Source organism: Loxodonta africana, chromosome 15 (genome assembly GCF_030014295.1).
Source record: "Loxodonta africana isolate mLoxAfr1 chromosome 15, mLoxAfr1.hap2, whole genome shotgun sequence".
Classification (NCBI taxonomy): Eukaryota; Metazoa; Chordata; class Mammalia; order Proboscidea; family Elephantidae; genus Loxodonta; species Loxodonta africana.
The window spans coordinates 1,124,932-1,138,790 of NC_087356.1; the positions used below are offsets into that span (position 1 = coordinate 1,124,932).

The 13,859-nt window shown below is 47.3% G+C and overlaps 1 protein-coding gene across 1 annotated transcript in view; it reads right to left on the minus strand.

Annotated features, from left to right (window-relative positions):
* ACOXL (acyl-CoA oxidase like) overlaps positions 1–11,200 on the minus strand; it is a 61,691-nt gene extending 50,491 nt beyond the window's left edge. The window contains exons 1-3 of the mRNA XM_064269036.1: positions 11,088–11,200; positions 4,612–5,395; positions 3,674–3,945 (exon numbers count right to left, since the gene is read on the minus strand). The gene's annotated coding sequence lies outside the window, so the exon portion shown is untranslated. The remainder of the gene's footprint in view (positions 1–3,673; positions 3,946–4,611; positions 5,396–11,087) is intronic.
* Between the last annotated feature and the right edge of the window lie 2,659 nt (positions 11,201–13,859).

Below are 13,859 nucleotides of genomic sequence, written 5' to 3' on the forward strand. Positions count from 1 at the left end.
AGTAGGATTATTGGTAATTTATAGCTGGTCAAGCACACCGGGCCTTGAAATGTAGCCCCTTATCTTGTCTAAGCACCTAGTTTGTTCATCACAAGTAGTTCTCGGGTGCCAGCAGTAAAAGTTACACGGTGGTCTACACTTAGGTTTAGATTTAATTGTAGCTGGTCGAGCACACAGGGCCTTGAAACGTAGCCCTTATTTAATTTAGCCAGCCCGATCTCTTTCCTGTCTCAAAATGAAATTGCATGTTCAAAAAGATTCCTGTCCAAGAATGTACACATCAGCTACTTTCACGGTGGCCTGAAACTTGAGACAGCCCAGGTGTCCATCAAAAGGAGAAGAGATAAATAAAGTATGGCACATTCACAGACCGTAATTTCACTTACTAATAAAAGGTAGTAAACTACTGATACACACAGACAATATGGATGAATCTCAAAAACACTGCACTGAGCTCCCTCGGTCCACTTGCCTGGCGGAAACTAGCCACTATGATGTGTGGACATTCAAGCAGCCTTACGTCGAGGTCTTCGTGGGGAGAACTGAGGCTCCTGCCAACAGCCACGTGAGTGGACCATTTGGAAACTGATCTTCTAGCTCCATTCAAGCCTCTTATGACTTCGTCTCCAGCCATCCTTCATCCCACCCTAAATGCAACCTCATGAGAAACCAAGACATTCTCAAATGCCTGACCCACAGAAATCGTGTAAGATAATATGTGTTGCTGTTTTAGGCTAAGTTCTGGACTAATTTGTCACATATCAATAGATCACTAATATACGTGGTACTGTCACACATACACACACACCCACACGACTAATGGGCATGACCCACTATCTTACTTAAAAAAAATTTTTTTAATAATGTATGACACACCAAGAATAAAGACATGAGTCATAAATGTATAGCTCAATGAATTATTACAAAGTAAACACACTTATGTAGCCCCCCTCCAAGTCAAGGAAAATCACATCACATTACCAGCACAGAGCTTACCCTTTACGGTCCCTCATTACTGCTCCCTCCCTCCTGCTCGGTGCCAGACACCATTCTGACTTGTAACTTCTTAAGTTATTTTTTATTGCTTTTGAATATTACAGAAATGGGACTTAAACACTGTGTATTCTTTTGTGTCTGGCTTCTCTCACTCAACATGGCTTATGAGATTCATCTTTAGTGTGTATTATAACTGTAGTCCATTCATTTTCATTACTGTAAAGGATAAAATCGAAGTCATATACAAGCAGAATATATTCTGAGTGAACATATGGTATGATTCTATTTATATTAAATTCTAAAACTGGCAAAAGTAACTGATAGTGGGAAAAAATCAGAATAGTGGTTGCCTCTGAAAGGGTGGGGTCAGGGATTGAGGAGGAAGGGCTTGAGGGAACTCTCTGGGTGATGGTAATGTTCTATATGGTGAAGGGATTTGGGTTACATAGGTGTGTGCATTTGTCAAAACCGTGAATGTAAGCTCAAGATTTCCGCATGTCATTGTATCAAACTTCACAACAAAAGAAAAAGAACTGAACACATACTGAGCTTTCATTAACTCTCATAATGGTGTACACACTGAAGTACTTAGGGGTAAATGCACTCATGTTTGCAACTTTAAAATGCATGCAACAAACAAAAGGACTAGTGAATAGAGATGTACAGATGAGTAGATAAGTGAGGAAGCAAGTATGTTGTTGTTGTGTGCTATCAAGTCAATTCCAACCATAGCAGCCCTACAGGACAGAGCAGAACTGCCCCACAGGGTTTCCTGACCTCTACAGGAGCAGACTGCCAGATCTTTTCTCCGGCAGAGCTGCTAGTATGTTCAAACCACTAACTTTTTGGTTAGCAGCCAGCGCCTTAGTCATTGCACCACCAGGGCTACTTAAAGCAAGTATCCAAAAAATCCAAACCCGTTGCCATCCAATCAATTCCAACTCATAGTGACCCTACTGGACAGAGCAGAACTGCCTCATAGGGTTTCCAAGGAGCGGCTGGTGGATTTGAACTGCTAATCTTTTGGTTAGCAGCCGAGCTCCTAACCACTGCACCACCAGGGCTCCCAAAGCAAGTATAAAACCAAGACCCAAACCTGTTGCTGTCGAGTTGATTCTGCCTCATAGCTACCCTCTCAGGCAGAGTAGAACTGCTCCACAGGGTTTCCAGGGAGTGCCTGGAGGACTCAAGCTGCTGACCTTTTGGTTAGCAGTGGTAGCTCTTGACCACTATGCCACCAACATGTTAATGGTAGAATCTAGGTGGTGGATAGGAGCCCTATCCAAGGTCAGTAGTTCGAATCCACTAACTGCTCCTTGGAAACCCTAGGGGCAGTTTTACTCTGTCCCATAGGGTCGCAACGAGTCAGAACTGACTCGACGGCACCTAACAACAACAACAGGCGGTGGATATGTGAGTAATCAATGTAAAAGTTTTCAATTTTGCTTTGTTTAAAATTGTTCAATGTAACGCACTGGGGGAAAGTAGATGACCAGAAAAGGAACTATGGAATGGATCATTCTTTTCTTATATAAAAATGAGAGCTTTGCACAGAGATCTTGGTTTCTAAATAACCATTCTCAAGTAAAAGGAAATACAGCCCCTTGGAGAAAGGGCTGATTCTAGAGCTGAGGCAGAGAAAATGCAAGGTGAGCCTGGAGCATCTGATAGTGTTAGGAAATAAGGAAGCACTCAAAAAATAAAAAATAAAAGGATGGGGGCATGTCACAGGGACATTGAAGCTGACTGAAAGAGCTCCCAATGGCTGGAAAAAAATGAACAATAAAATAAATAATGTAGTATTGCATTATAACCCAAAGCATAAAATAAATATACATGAGTCATCCTGATACAAACGAATGATTTCATAATGGGGGCAAAGGGACAAATCTTCTATACATAAATAATTCATATTACTACTCTCCCCTCCTGAAAGTAGAGCTTAACTACCTTCCCACCCCCACCCTTTGAGTGTGGGCCACACTTAGTGAATTGCTTCCAAAGGGAGAAAAAGTAGTCTTACAATGGAGAAACCTGGAAAAAACACCACCTTAGCCAGGTGCTCAAGGCTCACATCACCAGTGACAAGTCCTATTAACAGTACACACCTCTGATATGTGATGAGAATGGCACTTCTATGTGATTCTTCCCCAAAACCTGTAATTCCAGTTTCACCATGAGAAAAACATCAGACAAACCCAATTTGAGGGACTTGACTAGCACTCTTCAAAAGTGTCAAAATCATGAAAAACATGGGAAGACTGAGGAACTGTCAGAGGCTGAGAAGACAGGACAACGAAACACCATGTGGTACCTAGCTGGGGTCCTGGAACCGAAAAAGGACAGTAATGGAAAAACTAAAGAAATCTAAATAAAGCCTAGAAATGAATAAACAGTAACACGCCAGTGTCCGCTTCTTAGTTTTAACACGTACGCCATGGTGATGATGCAGGATGTTAGCGGTAGGGAAACTGGGTGGGTGCGTGGGAGTTCTCTACACTGTCTTTGCAGGTTTCTACAAATCAAAAATGATTCAAAAAAACTTCATTTAAAAAAATGACAATAAACAAAACAATAAAAGGCAGGCTTTGGTGCATTTAAAAAAAAATTTTAAACACTTGTATTTTTTTTTCAAAATCTAAATAAAAAATGAGTTTTTGTCTAACAGAAAACACACCTTCACATACAAATCGGAATGCGCTCCTGACAGGAGATGTCCCTGCACGCAGCCCTTGATGGCCTCATGAGTCCAGCCAACGCAGATGTTCCGGAATGCGATGCCAACAAGAACTTCAAAACCACCTGCTCTCACAGGTGGCTCTGGATGAACACCCGGCCCCTCTTTCCTGGTCTCTTCTGCATTTTGCCTCAGAGGACACCTCCAACTCAGCCGTAATAACTCCCCATATCGATCTCTTCCCGTTAAACAGCAGGAAATAGGTGTTCCGCCTTCATTAAAAAGTCACGGAAAAAATTGGGAACATGATGAAAGTAACTAATGTCCCTGCATTGTACGTGTAAAAAAATTAAAACATGCTGAAATGGTAATTTGTTTTGTTATATGTATATACTCACCACAATTAAAAAAAAAAAAAAAAAGCCACATGCAGCCCATTGAATGGTGGCTGTGAAGAACAAACCCCAAAGGCAGAGAGCAAAGAAACCACTCGCCTTCTAGTAAACGCCACAGTTAAGATCATAACTTAACCTCCCAGCCACCCTCAGGAGCCACACACAGGCCTGGATGGACTGACCGTGAGCGGAAACACAGACTGTTGAATCATCTTGTGGTAACTGTCAGGCTACAGGCCCTGAGCCAACAGGGTGACTGAGAACACATCAAGGGGGGGTTTCAAAGTTCTGCGGTTTAATTTTAGTCATGATGTTCACTTAACCAAGGGAAACGTATATTTGCTAATTGCCAAAGTCTCCAAATGGAACAGAAAGACTTACTGAGACAAAGAGAAAGGGAGGAAGGAAAAATTCCCTCCATCGGAATCCCTGATAAAAAGTACGTCAATCTGCACCCCCGTATCAGCAGCTCTCCATGGGAGAAACTGTGCGGAAAGGGGTGCCCCCCTCCCTCCCTCCCGCCCTCTCCCCCTCTCTTCTTACCTTCCTTCCTGACCCTTTTATTAAGCACCGGCACCATGATGAAGAAACTAATGGGAACTCGAGTCAGGCAGCTCCTATCCCCAAAGAGATCAGAGTCTGTTGGGAAGACAGAGGAGTGGAAGGAAGGTGCCAATACAGACTAGGCAGAAAGCCGATGGAGAAGCATGGCCAAGCACAAAAAAGGAGCAGAGGACAAGAATAGATAGGACCTCTTAAGACAAACTGTACACGTTATCATTAAACCACAAGTAGCTAGCACTATTGCTGTCTACTGGGCTATTACTATGACTGTTTCCTGGAGCAGAGAGCCTTTGGTTTAGCAATTATCCTTACTGGGTTATACCCGGATGAGCTGCAGGAGCAGCCAGGAGGCAGAGAGAGAAGCAAAGTGCTCTGCACAGCACACCAAGAAGTGAGGAGTCTGTGGGCAGGAGGAAAAAGTCCCCAGGAGGTGAAATGAGAGGAGGGGAGGTAGGGCGGGAAGGGCTAGAGGGAAGCAGGCAGAAAGCTAAAGGAGAAGCATGGGCAAGCATAATTAAGGAGTAGGTGGCAAGAATAGAAAGGACCTCATAAGACAGAGAGACAAACTGTAAACTATCGTAGAACAGTTTATTCACTTGGTGAAGCTACGCTGTGGCAGATGCAGCAGGCGGCTCTTCCTCCCCTGCCAGGATTCCCAGGCTGCTCCACCTACCCAGCCCCAAGGCTGGCTCCTGCTTGGTCCAGGCGTCACGGTGGCCTCATCCCCCAGGACGGTGATTGGCTTATTCATGAGGTTGTGAGGCTTGATGCAAAAAAAAAAAATTTTTTTTTTTTTTAGGGCTTATTCAGAAAGTGCTGCAAAAGAAAGGTCAGGCAATTCCTGGCAATCTATTTCCAAGATCACAGCTTTGAAAACCCTACGGAGTGCAGTTCTACTCTGAAACACACAGGACCGCTATGAGTCGGAATCGACCCTACGGTAACAGGTTTGGTTTCGGGGTTTGCTGAGAAAACAGCAATGGGAATACAGCACCAACAGCCAAGTATCCTGGGGGAGGCCTCTCCCTAGGGCTTTCCAGTTAGAACCAGCCCGGCTCCCGCCTGAGGCTCTACTCTGCCCCAGGGATGGGCGAGTCTGAGGGCCAGCAAGACTGTGAGCGTGGCATTCTTGGTCACCTGAAGGACCTCTGTGGTGGAGCAATACTGTACACAGATCCCGCAGGGTCTACAGGGGAAACCCATTCTCTTCAGGAACAAGTCCGTTCAAAAGATACGTACTGTGCCAAATGAGGAAACAAAAGAAATTATACTTCACAATCTCCATAATCGAAACAGATTTCTCAAATCAAATCCTCGACAACTTAAATGTTTTCTCCATTTATCATGATGTTGCTTACTGGTCCAGACATGAGGATTTTTGTTTTCTTTATGTTGAAGTGCAATCCATACTGAAGGCTGTGGTCTTTGACCTTCATCAGCAAGTGCTTCAAGTCTTCTTCACTTTTAGCAAGCAAGGTTGTGTCATCTGCATAACCCAGGTTGTTAATGACTCTTCCTCCAATCCTGACGTCCCGTTCTTCTTCATAGAGTCCACCTTCTCGGATTCTTTGCTCAACATACAGAATAAGCATGGTGAAAGGATACAGCTCTGATGCACACCGTTCCTGATTTTAAACCACATAGCATCCCTATGGGAAACCTTGGTGGTGTAGTGGTTAAGTGCTACGGCTGCTAGCCAAAAGGTCAGCAGTTGGAATCCGCCAGGTGCTCCTTGGAAACCCTACAGGGCAGTTCTACCCTGTCCTATGGGGTCCCTATGAGTTGGAATCGACTCGACAGCAGTGAGTTTGGTTTGTTGTTTTTTTTTAGCATCCCTATGAGCCGGAATCGACTCGACGGCAGTGGGTTTGGTTTTTGGTTTTGGTATCTCCTTGTTCTGTTCGAATGACTGCCTCTTAGAATATTAGCCATGAAGAAAAATGAAGTTTTGATACATGCCACAACATGGATCAACCTTGAAAACATGCTGAGCCAAATAAATCAGTCACGAAAGTACAAATACTGTATGATCTCACAGAAAATAAGATAATATACTAAACAAACAACAAAAAAAAACAAACTTGTTGCTGTCAAGTCGATTCCGACTCACAGCGATCCTATAGAACTCCCCCACAGGGTTTCCAAGGAGCGGCTGGTGGATTCGAACTACAGACCTTTTGGTTAGCAGCTGAGCTCTTGGAAACCCTGGCAGTGCAGCAGTTAAGAGCTCAGCTGCTAACCAAAAGGCCGACAGTTTGAATCCACTAGGCCCTCTTTGGAAACTGAATGGGGCAGTTCTACTCTGTCCTACAGGGTCACTATGAGTCGGAATCGACTTGACAGCAATGGATTTGGTTTGGTTTTTAGCCAAGCTCTTAACCACTGCGCCACTGGGGGGATCCGTATAATACCTAGAAACCAAAGATTATCAGTGATTACCACAGAATAGGGCAGGGAAAAGGGGGAATTTCTGCTTCGGGGGCATCGAGTTTACATTCATGGTGGTAGAATAACATGGTGAAAGATAGCGAAAATAATTACACAACTTGAAGAATCTAATCCATGTCACTGAATTATACATGTAGGAATTGCTGGATTGGTGTATGTTTTGCTGTGTATTTTCACCACAATAAAAACAAATGGTGTTCACAGGTGTATATGAACTCATAGAAACACACGTAGAAAACGTCTATAATACACTAAAATACTAGAAGTGGTTGGTGGCAGGGAGGTGGAAGAAGTTCAGGGCACTTTCTGGATTTCTCTATTATTTGACTCTTACAACACGAATGTGTTCGTGAAATACTTGCTTGTATAAAAACAAGACTAAGGGAAAATGTTAAAAATATGAAAAATTAGGAAGGGAAATTTGCACTGCAGGGAAGAAAGGAGAAGAGAGTGAAGGGAAAGAAAAAGGAAAGCAGCGAGGCTCCGCCTGTGGGAGGCCAGACAAGGAGTCTGGTGGATGGCAGTAAGGTCTCTCAAGCACAGAGCCATCTAGTGGGACTTTTTAAGAGGTCTTGCTGAGAGATGTGCACCACACCTAGACATGTGCCCTCCCTCCCACCAGCCAGGGCCCTGTGAAAGCCTGCCAATAAACAAACTCAAAAATCTGTTTAAAGCTTATCTCATTTCAGATTTTTCTTTTTAATCTTCACTGCAAACCCCAGTGAGGAGCCAAAAGTTTCTCCCAGAATCCTCCCGCAGTCTCAACAAACAGCAGGCAGCCGTGTGCACCACAGGGCAGGGGTGGTGTTGTTGTTAGGTGCTGTCGAGTCAGTTCCGACTCAGAGCGACCCTGTGTACAGCAGAACGAAACGCTGCCCAGTTCTGCGCCGTCCTCACAATCATTGCTTCGCTTGAGCCCACTGTTGCATCCACTGTGTCAGTCCATCTCGTTGAGGGTCAGGGCAGGCCAGGGGTGGCCCTCAGCATTCCCAGAATCTGGGGGACTCTCCAACCGAGTAAGAGAGAGCTCTCAGCTCAGCAAGCTAGTCTTGGGCGCCATTCCTTAGGATGGGAACCCCTGTGCTGAGAAGGGCAGCAGCTGTGTGCACAGCACATTGCACAATCTCTTTCCGTTTTGAAGATAATTGTTTCCTGGGCTCTTCTGTCCTGAGTGCCTGACCGCATACAAACTTCCCACCACACACTGGCACTCACAGGCCTCCAGTGAGCAAGACTTTACTGCCACAAACTCCACCCCACAGCTACCTAACTTCAAAGGCCTGTTGGCAAAGGCCCAGGGTGATAGTCCAAGAGGCCTCAGCACCCCAGTGAGTAAAGTTGTATTTCTGGCCTACCATGGAACATTTGACATCAGCAGAAACCAGGGTCACTGTCTTCTAACACATGGAGAGATTACTTCTGAGGGTACAGTGTGAACCTTGAAATACGCAGATATCAGGATCTTCAGTCATTGGGAAGAAAAGCAGAATATGAAATTTTGTCTGTACTATCATCATTTTTTTTTACGGAGCCCTAGTGGTGCAGTGGTTAAAAGCTCAGCTGCTAACCAAGAGGTCGGCAGTTTGAATCCACCAGCCGCTCGTTGGAAAACCTGTGGGGAAGTTCTACTCTGTCCTATAGGGTTGCTATGAGTCAGAATCGACTCAACAGCAATGGGTTTGGGTTTTTTGTTTGTTTGTTTTTTTACATGCATGATGAAATTATGAAGTAGACTAATATTAGGAAGAATAGAAAAGTGATTTGTCAGGGCAATAGGACTTTTATCTTTTTCTTTTTTTGTGTTTTTGGTGTCATCCCATAACCAGACTTACTGAATGCCTACTCAACATTTTCTCATTCACACTTCACAACAGCCCCACAGGGCAGGCAGTACCCCTCCCATGGATGAGTAAACGTGAAACGGTGCAGTCTCTGTATGGTGGCCACACAGGAAACACGCTGAGCCTCTGCCTCTCGACCAACGCTCTCTCTAAACAGGTCAGACAATTCACGGGGCAGTCCCTTCCATTTGGCCCAAATCAGTAACTTGGATATCGGAATTCTGTTCCATATCTTAAACTGCGGTTCTCTAAAGTGAGACGGCAAAGAAGGGACAGCCCAGTAGCTACGCTGAAAAGACAGGAACGCGGGGACAGGCTGTGTATGTAAAGAGATGTGACAGGATTAAGTCTGGCAGGAAGCAGCAGTTCTCAAACCTTTTGGTCTCAGCATCTCTTTGCGCTCTTAAAAATTATTTGGGAATGTGAAATTTTACCTATTGTGTGGGTTATATCCACTGATATTCATCATACTAGCAATTATAAAAGAAAATTAATGCTTATCAATTCATTTGAAATAACAATAATAAACCCATTAAAAATTTTTTTTATGAAAACACCCATCTTTTCCAAAACAAAATGAAAAAATTTCGGTAGGAAGAGTGGCATTGTTCTACGTTTTTACAAACTCCTTTAATGTCTGTCTTAGCAGAAGACGGCTGGACTCTCAGACCTGCTTCTGATTCAGCCTGCCAGAACGGCACACATCCCACAGCCTCTGCAAACAGCCACTGCACAGTCACAGGAGACTCAGAGTGGAAAAAAACAAAAGAGCATCTTAACTGTGTCATGATAATTTTGACCTCATGACCACCTGAAAGGGTTTTGGGGAGCCCTGGGGTCCCTAGCCCCCACTTTGAGAACAGTGACTTATGTGTGGGAAGGTGGTGGGGGAGAAGAGGGTCTGAGAAGTTGGGGGACACTCAAGGACACACCCATTATCCCACACCTCTCACCTTTCACCTCTCCTAAGCCCCTACCCTGGTCCACTAGGAACCCCGGTTTTTTCTCTAAGGCCACCCCGACTTTTCCTCCAGGCATCTCCTTCCTTCTCAGCCCAGCTCAGTCTGGAGAAACAAAGCATGGGCTAACTAGTTAATTGTCCTTGGGGACATATTGACATTAAGAATAAAGGCTTTCCTTCTTGGATCAAGTAGACAAAAGAGACTGTGTTGGCAGCTCCTGTCTGGAGGGGAGATGAGAGGGCAGAGGGGGTCAGAAGCTGGCAGAATGGGCACGAAAACAGGGAGTGGAGGGAAGGGCTGTGCTGCCTCATTTGGGGAGAACGACTAGGAGTACATAAAAAAGGTGTATATAAATTTTTGTACGAGACACTGACTCGATTTGTAAACTTTCACTTAAAGCACAGTAAAAATTAAAAAAAAAAAAGAATAGAGGTTTTCATAAGCTACAACCCCAAAGCATGGCTCTAAGAGTGGGCTTTTCAACAGCCTGAGGTGGGGATCCCCTGTCCAGCAAGGCTCAGGATAAAGAACCCACAATGAGAGACAAGCGCTGAGTTCTGCTCTTGACAGATCCCTCATGGCCCTGGCACTGAGCCATTGTCTCCGTGGGCTGAGGTGCACCTCCTGCTCCGACCCGTTCTCAGGGCGTCCACAGTGGCATCAAATGAGGCGGCTGACCTGAGCCCACCTTACAAGGGAAGTACCCCCGTTGCTCCTCTGCCGTCCACTCCGCACGCCTGTATTCCGAGGGGGCTCCTTGAAGCGCCATCAGTGTCTGCCCCACCCCTGAGGCCCGGACACTGGGGTGCAGGGCAGTCCATCCCTGTGGCAGGAAAACGCCCCCTGGCTGGCAGACCAGCCCTGGCGACGCTGTCGGGCCCGCTTTTCCGCGCGCCTGCTGCGCACACGGCCGCACCGGGCACCGCCGCGCGCCTGGCACTTGCCGGTCCACACAGTCGCCGACTCTGCGTGCAGCTGCGGGCTCGAGGCCGAGGGGCCTCCCGAGGCGCACGGGCTGCGCGGCGGTCCGCAGCGCTCACACATCTGGAAAGGCCTTCCCCGGGGCGCAGCGCCCACCCACCTCGCACTGCCCCGGGCGCACCCCGCGCTCGCCGGCATCAGCCCGCGGGAGCCAGCGGGGTCCACGCGGGGAGCCCGGGGTTCCGCCCGCAGGGAGCGCGGGAAGGGCTGCGCGGCGCGGTACCTGTGCCGGAAGAGCGGGCAGCCGCCCAGGAGCCCGCGCGGCCGGTTCTCGGGGTCCCAGGAGTCGCCGTCCAGGTAGCGCTGCAGAGCAGAGCACGGCTGCACGGTGCTGGCCGCCCGGCCCCTCGCGCTGGCCGGCTGCCTCCGCCCTCCCCGGCCCCACACGCACGTCCTCTGACCCCACCCCGCCTGCTCACCCTCCTGCTCCCCTTCCGGGCCCTCCCTCCCTGGCGCCGGCCCTCCCTGACCCCACTTTCTGGGCGCCGAGTGCGGAGCTGGTTACCCTCTGAGAAACCGCGAGCTCCATCCTCTCGCCGCGGAACTCTCTGCAGCCCTCGTCCTGCCCGTCATTTGTCCCCTGAGGCCTGTGGGTCCACAAGAAGGAATTATTACAATCCTAGAGTGGACCTGGCCAGGCGGACCTGGGCACAGGAGTGTTGCCCCCTCAATGCTGGGAAGTTTCGTTCACTCAGCAGACCACCGTCCGGGTCACTGCCTGTCCCCCAAGATGGCATGGGTCTGGCCCCGGCTTCAGCTCAGCCGCAGCTCGGCTCAAATCCCTGCCACCACCGAACTGGACATTACAGTGGACTCCAGTGCTGCCGTAATGTGGGGAAGGCCCAGGCCGCAGCGAAGGGCCTCAGTCCGGAGCAGCGAGGAGATGCAGACAGAACAAGGAAGACGCGGTGAAGACTAGGACTCTGCTGGTTTCTTCCTTGTGGGGAGTGGGAAATGAGTTAAACAATGTTAATTCCTTTTCTCTCTCCAACTCTATTTACTTATTCTTTTTAAAATACACAAGGAAGTGTGTTAACTGTTCACTTCCAAAGACTGTTCTGCTGGGCAATGACCTGCCGGCTCAGTGAAAAGATGTGCAGTCGCTAGGGCAGTGGACCCATCTCTGTTAGTCCCCTATTGCTGCTGTAAGAAATTACGGAGTCGCTAAAGATAAAAAAAATAATAAAGTTAAAAAAATTACAGAGTCACTTAAGGTAGTAGATATTTATTCTCTTACAGTTCTGGAGGTCAGAAGTCCAAGTGGGGTCTTGTGGGGCCAACATCAAGGTTTGGCAGTGCTCGCTTCTCCCTGGAGGCTCCAGGCAGAATCCATTTCCTTGTCTTTTCCCTGTTTCTAGAGGCCGCCTGCACCCCCTGGCTCAGGCACCTTACTCCTCTTCCATTGCCCTGTCTCCTTCTGACTTTGACCTTCTTGCCTCCCTCTTTTAAGGACCCTTGTGGTTACACTGGGCCCACCTAGATAATCTCCCTCAAGACCCTTCACTTAGTCACATCAGCCAAGTCGCTTTGCCATGTAAAATAGCATATTCACAGGTTCTGAGATGAGGCATCTTTGAGGGGCCATTATTCTGTCCACACCATCTGTGCTGCTTCAAGTAACATCACGTAACAGGGAGCCTGGGGGTCGGAGAGTCCCCAGGCTAATTTGGTGGCTCTGCCCTATGACTCCAGGTCCTTTCCATCTTTCTGCTCCACCATTCTTCCTCAGCACCTTATTCTTCTCCTTTTTTTTTTCTTTTAACTTGTCTCCTCCTCGTCATGAGTGCTGCTCTTCAAACACCACCAGTGCTGACCAGAAGGGGGACATTTTCTTTGGTGTCAGTCTGGATAGGACTGTCATAACAAACAACCCCAAAAGATTCCAGATATGCCGTGGTAACAAACAGCCCCCCCAAATCCTAGTCTCTTATCAGGACAACAGTTTCTCACTCACACTGCCTGGGGGTTTGGCTTCATGTCTCCACACTCCAGGACCCGGCTGACAGAGCAGCCACCATTGTGAGGCAGCACAGGGTCTTCAAGCTTCCAGCTGGAAGGGACACGTGTAGCGTCCACTCACATTCCATCAGCCAAAGCAGTTCACTGATAACTCTGTAGAAGAGGGGACGTGCCATCCTGGTCAAGCCCGGAAGGCTGACATCCAGGTGAATCTGTGAATGTCAATAATGACTGCTAAATCTGTCACTATGGTCACCAAATATTTGTCTCATTCTATTCCCACAAGGAGAGTGCACTCTCCGTGCCCCAGGAAGGCAGTCAAAGTCTTACACAGTCACAGCTTCAAGTCCAGGGCCTCTGTGTGATGCGTCAGGCCAGGCTTCCTCTCAGTCCAGAGACCTAGAAACAGTAGGTTATTAAGTCACCTTCCATGAATACAGAGCTTCAGTGAGAAACAAGCCTTTATTGTCATAAGTCACTAGGATTTGGGAGGCTGTTTGTTACCCAAGCATACCCTAGCCTGTCCTGGAATATACTGGAAGAACGTTGCTGTGGAAATAAAAAACTAAAATATGTGCACGGCCTTAGGGTCTAGGAGGGGCAGTGAGGACACTGTTAACCAAAGCTGGACAGAAGGCTGTCCGCATAACGGTGCTGCAAACACCTGGCAAAACTGTCACACACAGCACACCTGGTGAGCTCAGCACTCCGGGAGGAGATCCTGAAAACACAGTGTCAGCACTGCCTGTTGGTTACCATTGGCTGTGTTGGACAAGGTCTTGTAAGAAAGAGATGAGCTTAGAAAAGAACCAACCCATTTGCAAGCAGGGATGAAAGGGATAAATTCGGGGACTTTTCGGGTTGGAAGAGGCAACTGCTTCCCAGACCCTATCAGTAAATGACAAAATTGAAATGTTTTGATCAACAAAAACCAGTTAAAACTCAGTTTTTTGGCAAGGAATCAAATCAAAGTCCTGACTTGCACCCCTGTTAAAACCCTGTGGATGGATTTTGGAGGGTGCCTAGCAAGCCACCC